Genomic DNA, 7,922 nt, shown 5'->3' on the forward strand with positions numbered 1-7,922 from the left:
AAATTTTAGTTATCTCATACATGTATTTACTGTCTTCAGCAGAATACATAGGATTCTATCAGTGACTCATAGACTTCTGGTCTCATGTAACTTGCATCTATCTAGGAAATAAATATCTGTTTACAAAACATAGACAATATATAAATCACTCTTACCCTGCATGGATAAACACATAAACAGGAGGTGGGGAAACAAAGGAAGCATGCAGCAAGGTGAGAGAGCGTTAATGGCAGGTTTGGATAGGGTATGGTGCAATTTTAACCTGGGCAGTCAGACTTAAATGGGCTTTCTAAAAACTGCTCATCTTCCTGGACCAACCACTTCCTTCTCATCTCCAACACTCCAACTAAAGCAAGATTTAGTTCCTCCTGTAACACAAAACCTCAAATGTCTGCGATTACACTGTATACAAGCTCCTTCTTAAAATTTTCCTTATTTGCAAACCAAAAAAGTCAATGAACAACACTGCAAATATATCTGTCTACGCCCTCACCTCCTTGCTTCCATTTCCATATTACTATATAGTATTTCATATTACTTATAGATATTGACCTAAATAGGTAAGGCTTAATCCAAGAGTGCCTGACTATTTCTACAGGTTTCTTCTTTATTTCTCATGTTGACTCTGCTTAGGAAGGCTTTAATAGTTAGTCCTTGAAATTCTATTTCATTCCATTTAAAGAAAAATCTACCTTCCAAGAATCCACAGAACTGTGTTGGATGGTAAGTTAATCTAACGTCTAGGGACTCAACCATCATTGTCCTAATGTCCCATATGCAATCTCCCATCATGCATTTGCAGCTCCATACAGTACAGAAACCCCAAGGAACACTGTCCGATTGTTTCTCTCCAGCATCAGGCAATAGAAGATTCTACTCACCTGTTACTTAAGGGAAAGTGACATCTTGCTAGTCTCCCTTCTGGTCCTCTGCTGCCACTGGACTCTTCCAGAGCTATTTATGGAAAAAGACTAGTCTCTCTCATAATTCCATCCTTATCTCCTTGCCACACTTTCACCTTTTCTGTGTGAAAATTGAGTCTCTCCAGTTCCGCAATCCACCTACGAGATAGCATCTACTCACCGATATAGACAGACTATAGGAGAGCATATTATGTAGGTGGGAGCATTGTTAATGTGCCCCTCGGCTGCTTCCCAAGGTGCAGTTAAGACTTTCACTTGAGGTGTGACTCTAGGCCTGGGGACCAAGCTGCTTTTGAGATGACTGGAGTGTGAAGGGACTTTGACACCTGGACCCACCCTCTCAAATTACCAGAGAATAAACTGCACTCTAGAAAAAAAAAAGAATAAATTTAGAAACCAGGAGTTCCTGGAGCAAGAGAAGAAGGGACAACTGGCTTTTATTATACACTCAGAATGCTGTTCAAATAACTTCTTTCTAGTAAATATTTACTACCACATACTAGGGGCTCTGTTAACCACATGAATTACACAAAGAAGAAAAGCGATGTTGAAACAAATTAATGATCAAGGCAATACATTTATTCTAGGCATGAAGGTGTGTACCATGAAAAGAACGGCCATATGACTATAAAAACAAATAATAAATCATTAGCTATACAAGACAAGACAAATACCTGTTTCTTGGTAAAAAAAAAACAAAAACAAAAAAAACTTGACATGAAAAACTCTTACTTTGAACACATAATGTTCATTTGAAATAAGAAAAAAGATAAAACTCTTGCTTTGAACTCACAATGAACATATAGATAAAACCTCTGCTTTAAACTTATCATGAGCAAAAATATCTAGTTATACCCAGTTCTGATGAAAGAACTTATAATTAATAGTTCTACTGTTTCTCCTTTATTGTGTAATGATTGTATCTATTTTTGAATGAGTTTGGTTTTTTCTTCATTTGTAGACAACATTTGTCTTAGAAAGGATAAAACCCAAGACAGAAATAAACACACGCCGAAGCACCTTGCTTCTTCCAAAAGTGTGTCCATCTGTCTGTTGTCTGTAGGCACGCTTTTATCTATGTATGTGTATATGCGAAATGGTGAAGTCAGTTCAAACTTGTTTGCTGAAGCCCGCTGGAATTTGCTTCATCCACCAGTTGTATATATGTATTTATGTGTTATGTTGTCCATATGTCAGCTTGTCTGTATGTTTATATGTCTGATTGTCTATGTGTGTATGTATATGTGTATTTATGCATATAGGTAGGTGTAAGTGTGTATGTATTTCTGTGGAGATACGCATGTCGCTATATACATGTATGAAGCTTGTGGGAATTCCTTTTGTTTCATCAATTGAATGTGTGTAAATGCATGGTTTTCTTTCTCCCTCTTCCTGGCTCACAAATAGTTAATGAGACCCAGAGTTTCTGCCAGTTGTGCTGCTTGCCTTTGAGTAAAAGTGTCCAAAGTCCCCACACATCACCACCACCACCACCACCACCACTCCCCTAGTATAAGCAGTTAAGTCTTAAACCCTCAGTTTCCCCTGGGATTCGTCACCGTCTAACTACATTCCCATTTAAATAAAGTGTCCTATCTAAAAAGAAAGTGGGAAGTTAAAATATGTAATCATTTGTGGGTAGACAGATAAACCAAGACTTAATGGAAGATGTGCTGTAGGTCACAGGACATACTCTCTAGTCCCATGTGTCTGCAGAGCACTGGAGATATGGGCCAGGCAGGGTTGAGATATGTTATAAATGTAAAAGATACACTGAATTTGCAAGACTTACAGTGAAAGTATGTGAACTCTCCCTAGTGATTTTTTTAAAATCTATTTCATATTGAGATGATAAGATAGATTTTTCAGTGCATTGAGCTAAATAAGCCCTTAAAATTAATATCAACTATTTCTATTTTAAATTTTTATTTCTTTATTTGTTATTGGTGTGGTTTTTATGCACATGTATGTGCATGTGGGTATGTGTATATGGCCACATAGGCCAGATGAGAGTATCAGGTGTCCTCTTGGGACACTCTGCCTATTTCTTTGAGTTGGGAGTCTCTCCATGAATTTGGACCTCATGTTTTTTCTTCTAGACTGGAATCCATAAAGGCAGAGCAATTCCCTTGTCTTTTTTCACCACCACCCACAGAGCTGGGAGTGTGCTTGGGGTCAGGGTTCTGTATGGGTGCTGGGATGCTCAGTGTAGCCTTCACCATTGAGTAGCAAGCTTGTCTAACTGCTGACCAATCTCTGAAGCTGTATCACCTGTTCCATGTACAAATAGATAGTAGAAAATTAAAATTGATTATGTAGTTCTCATTAAGCACTGAGTAGTGCTGGTTTAAAAGTACAGAAAATTATACAGATCACTCCTTGGGAAGAGAGGGGGTTAATGGGAAGGACAGAGAACGGGAAATTCCAGTACAAACATAAACTATAGCTTTTGATCTTCACATGGCTGGATTTTTCTTTTTGCTTATTTGTTTTGAGATGAGGTCTCAGGTAGCCAGGAACCTCAAGTATCCGTGTGGCTGAGGCTGGTCATAGAGTCTCCAGCCTCCTGTCTCACATTCTGGAGCCCTGGATTTCAGGTGTGTACCACCATGTTTGTCTTTTACACTATATTTATAGCTTCTATTTTTTAATATTTCAGTATAGATTACCATAGTCGTCACATCTTATTTAGTTAGTTATGTTTATTTATTTATGTGTACCACTGAGCTATATTCCCCATTATTTTGTTGTTGTTACTGCTGCTGTTTTTGCTTCATTTTTGACACAGGGTCTTTTTTTTTTTTTTGCTATGTATGTTATGTAGATCAGGCTGATATCACAATAACAATCCCTTCCCTAGTGCCAGAATTGCAGTCATGAGCAACCACACCCAGCTAAAACATTCAAACTTGAGGAACCAGTCCCAGGACTTTCAGTAAGGGACATCATGCCACTCTCTTCATTTTGATCAAGGCCCCATGGTGTATAAGCTGCAGACATTAGAGAAAACTGGGGGAATTATGGCGACACATGATTTTGCTGAAGATCCAAATAACTTCAGGATAAAAAGTTAAATAGTGGGGCTGGAGAGATGGCTCCGGAGTTAAGAGCACTGGCAGCTCTTCCAGAGAACCCAGGTTCAATTCCCAGCACCCACATGGCAGCTCACACTCTGATACCCTCACACAGATATACGTGCAGGCAAAATACCAATGTATATACAAATAAATTAATCATTTCTTTAAAAATTTGGACAACGACAAGGGAAAGAAATAACCCAAGGGGATCTGCATCTCCCCACATACTGTAAAGCAATTAGCTTCAGGCTGGCCGCCCTGCCCAGAGTGGCCTCTGACACCTTGACTGGAAAGAAGCATCTGGAATGGTGTGAGATGTCAGATTTCAGCCTCCACCTGAGATTCCAGGATGATGAGGCTGCTGCATGTGTAACAGAGATTTTTTTTTTTTAGCCTGAGGAGGATGGTTGATGTCTCTGCTGGAAGGAACAGTGAAAAACTTCAGAGGCCTTCACTGAGGCCTGGGAGCAGACAGGCCTTAAAGCCTCAAACCCTCAGCACTGGAGCCTCCCTTCTCCCACAGCTCAGTCAGGACCAGGTCTAGAGAGGCTGGCCAGGATCCAGTCAGTTTGGGCACAAAGAAATTGTTATAAGCCTTTCAGGATGATGCACAGCTGAGACCACAACAATGGAGGTAGAGGTAGGAAGAGCAAGAGTTCAAAGCCATCTTCCACTACCTTCTGAGGTCATGGTCACCTTAGCCATATTATGTTGTCTAAGCCCCTCACCACCAGCACCACAAATAGAAAGAAAGAAAGAAAGAAAGAAAGAAAGAAAGAAAGAAAGAAAGAAAGAAAAGATAAATAGAAAAGAATAGAGAAAGAAAGAGAAAAGAAACCATGGTAGAAATCTACTGTAGAACAAACATGTAGGAAACAATCTTCCACCTGGCCCCGACTTTCACACTTTGACTCAGTTGTTGTATGAACAAGTTCAGTGCAGAGCTGAGCTGTACTCACAGAGCCATGTAGGAAGCTGGCTGTGTCAGGGCTGATCCAAACGAGTAATCAAACACGGGATAAGAAATTCAAAATCACTGATATAGCCCCCACCCCAGTGAGCTCCTCCTGGGCAGTGCTGGTCTAGGAGTACAAAGCAAGGCTAAGGGTCTCTTGGGGAGAACAGAAGAGCTTCACAGTGAAGGCAGAAAACGGGAGGGTTTTACATGATCTAGATTTAAGGTGAGTGGAGCCTAGTGTGCTGGTGCGAGGCCTCTCATCCCAGCACTCAGAGGAAGAGGAAGGAGGTTTACGTCAAATTTGAGGTCCAACTAGACTGCATAGTAAATTGAAGGCCAGCCTAGGCTACGTAGCAAGAACTTGAATCAAAAAGAAAAAAAAAAGAAGAAGAAGAAAAAAGAGAAAAGAAAAAAAAACAAGCAAATAAAAAAATGAAAAGAAAAAAAGAAGAAAAGGAAAAGAACATCAAGCTTTAAACATCAAAAGGTGGAAATTACAAATGACAAATTTGTCAATTTATAAATTATAAGACTAAAACGTAAAGCTATAATAATTAAAAGTTGACACAGATACAGTTATCATGTTAAAATAACAGGCAACTTTAAGCTGATGCCTCATTATTGCACATGAAATGTTAAATAAGCTACTTTTTTTTTTTTAAGCGCACTGTTTTCGCTGGAAAAAGAAACTCAAATAAGCACAAGAGATTCAGGCATGAATTCACAAAGGAGACTGACCACAGAGGAAATGAGTGACTTGAAATAACCTTTATTTCTTAATATCCACCTGTGGAGGTGAGAGCACAGCTTAGGGGTACCAGTCCTCTCCTTCCTCCATGTGGACCCCTGGGATCAAACTCATGTCATTTGCCTCGGCAGCCCCGGCTTCTAGCCACTGAGCCATTCCACTAGCATGAATGACTTTTATTTATTAAAACAGCAGTTGTCAGGGCTAAGACAAGACAGAGCATCTAGAAGCCTGAAAGGAATGCTTCTGACCCACCCTTCCTCTTTTCCCCACTGAAAAAGCACCCAGAACCTAATACTTCCTGAGCCTTGAGGATCCCTAGATAAAACGGTCACCTTACCACACCTCTCCCCAACTTCTCAGCCCAAACCTAGAAACAAGATGGACCTCAAGCTGGCTGCTCCAGGCCACCTCTGTGCATCTCCAGAAGAATGCGGACCATTTGCATATAAATCTTGGGATAAAGCTGGGTTCTGCTCTATTTCAGTAAGTCTATAGATCACCCTTGGGAGTAGCCATGAGGGCCCTTTGAGCTCTAAATTCTGTTTGTGTTTGATAGAGAGGTTGGACGTAGCTGGAAGTGGTCTCATATAATGACTACAATCTCTTACAAGTTGTATAGCATTTTTCATAGGTATCAACAAGCTATTTCTATAAGCACATGCTATTTTTTAAGTGAGGGAAATAATACATATAAATGGACTTGCTATTATCAGGAGAGTCACTGAACTGTTCACAACTTCTGTCTTGGGAATTCCAAGCCTGCAAGTCATGGGCAGGGAACCCTCCCTTCTGGTCAATAGTGAACTACTAAGCACTTGTAAGGGCAAACTATACATTCAATACTCTCTCTCTCTCTCTCTCTCTCTCTCTCTCTCTCTCTCTCTCTCTCTCTCTCTCTCTCTCTCCCTCTCTCAGATCTGAGACAGGGTCTCATGTAGCCCAGGCTGGTTCTGATCTTTCTCATACAAAGGTTAACCTCAGACATATTAGGAATGACCTTGAACTTCTCACCTTCTGCCCTCTACCTTCAGAAGGCTGGGATCGCAGAAGTATTCCACCATACCCCATGAATGCAGTGCTGTCGGTCAACACAGGGTTTGTGCACTGTATGAAAGAACTCCACCAACTGGGCTACCGCTTCCTTGACTTTTTAGGTTAGTTGTTCTTTAGTTAGTTAGTTGGTTAGTTAGTTAGTTAGTTAGTTAGTTAGTTAGTGTCTTAGGGTGTCTGTTGCTGTAAAGAGACACCATGACCACAGTAACTCTTATAAAAGGAGAGCATTTTTCCTTCTGGAGGTTTAATTGATTATCATCATGACAGGAAACATGGTGACACGCAGGTGCTGGTGAGGGAGCTGAGAGCTCTACATCTTGATTGATGGGTAGCATAAGGAGACTGTAGCACAGTGGGTGTAGCTTGAGCATATAAGACCTTAAAGCTCAGGGGCTGGCGAGATGGCTCAGTGATTAAGACCTTAAAGCCTGACCCCACAGTGGCATACTTCCTCCTACAAGGCCACACCTCCTAACAGTGCCACTCCCTATGGGCCAAGCATTCAAACATCTGAGTGTACAGGAACCATTTCTATTCAAATGACCACAGTTTAGTTAGTTAGTTAGTTAGTTAGTTAGTTAGTGATGTGTGTTTGTGGGACTGTGCGTGTGTACACAAGCACATGTATGTGATTGTGTCTGTGCACATGAGTAAAGAGGTCTTTAGGTGACTTCCTCTATTCATCTCTACTTGTTCTTTTTGAGGCAGGGCCTTTCCCAGAGTCGGGGTCTCAAATTTGCTTTGCTATGTTGGAAGCCAGCAAGGCCAGGTGATACTTAAACACACACACACACACACACACACACACACACACACACACACACACCTCAGAGATGGGATATAGGTACGCACAAGATACCCAGCTTGTTCATGGATTCTGGGTTCTGAACACATCTTACCCCCTGGTTTCCAGGGATCGAACTTGAGTTGACAGAGGTTCGGGGATCCAGCTCTTCTTAGGCTTGCACTGGGTCATGTCATCAGCTTTTTTTCCCGTTAATGTTTGGTTTTGTTTGTTTATTTGTTTGTTTTTACTCATTTTAATTTGGCTGTCCTGTATCTCCCTTGAGCTCATTTGTATATATGAATTTCTTTTCATTTTTCATATTACCGTGAATTGGATTTTGTGTTACCTTTTTGAAAGGTTTCTGTGTGTGTGT

This window comes from Acomys minous (assembly GCF_964271855.1).
Source record: "Acomys minous genome assembly, chromosome: 16".
Lineage (NCBI taxonomy): Eukaryota > Metazoa > Chordata > Mammalia > Rodentia > Muridae > Acomys > Acomys minous.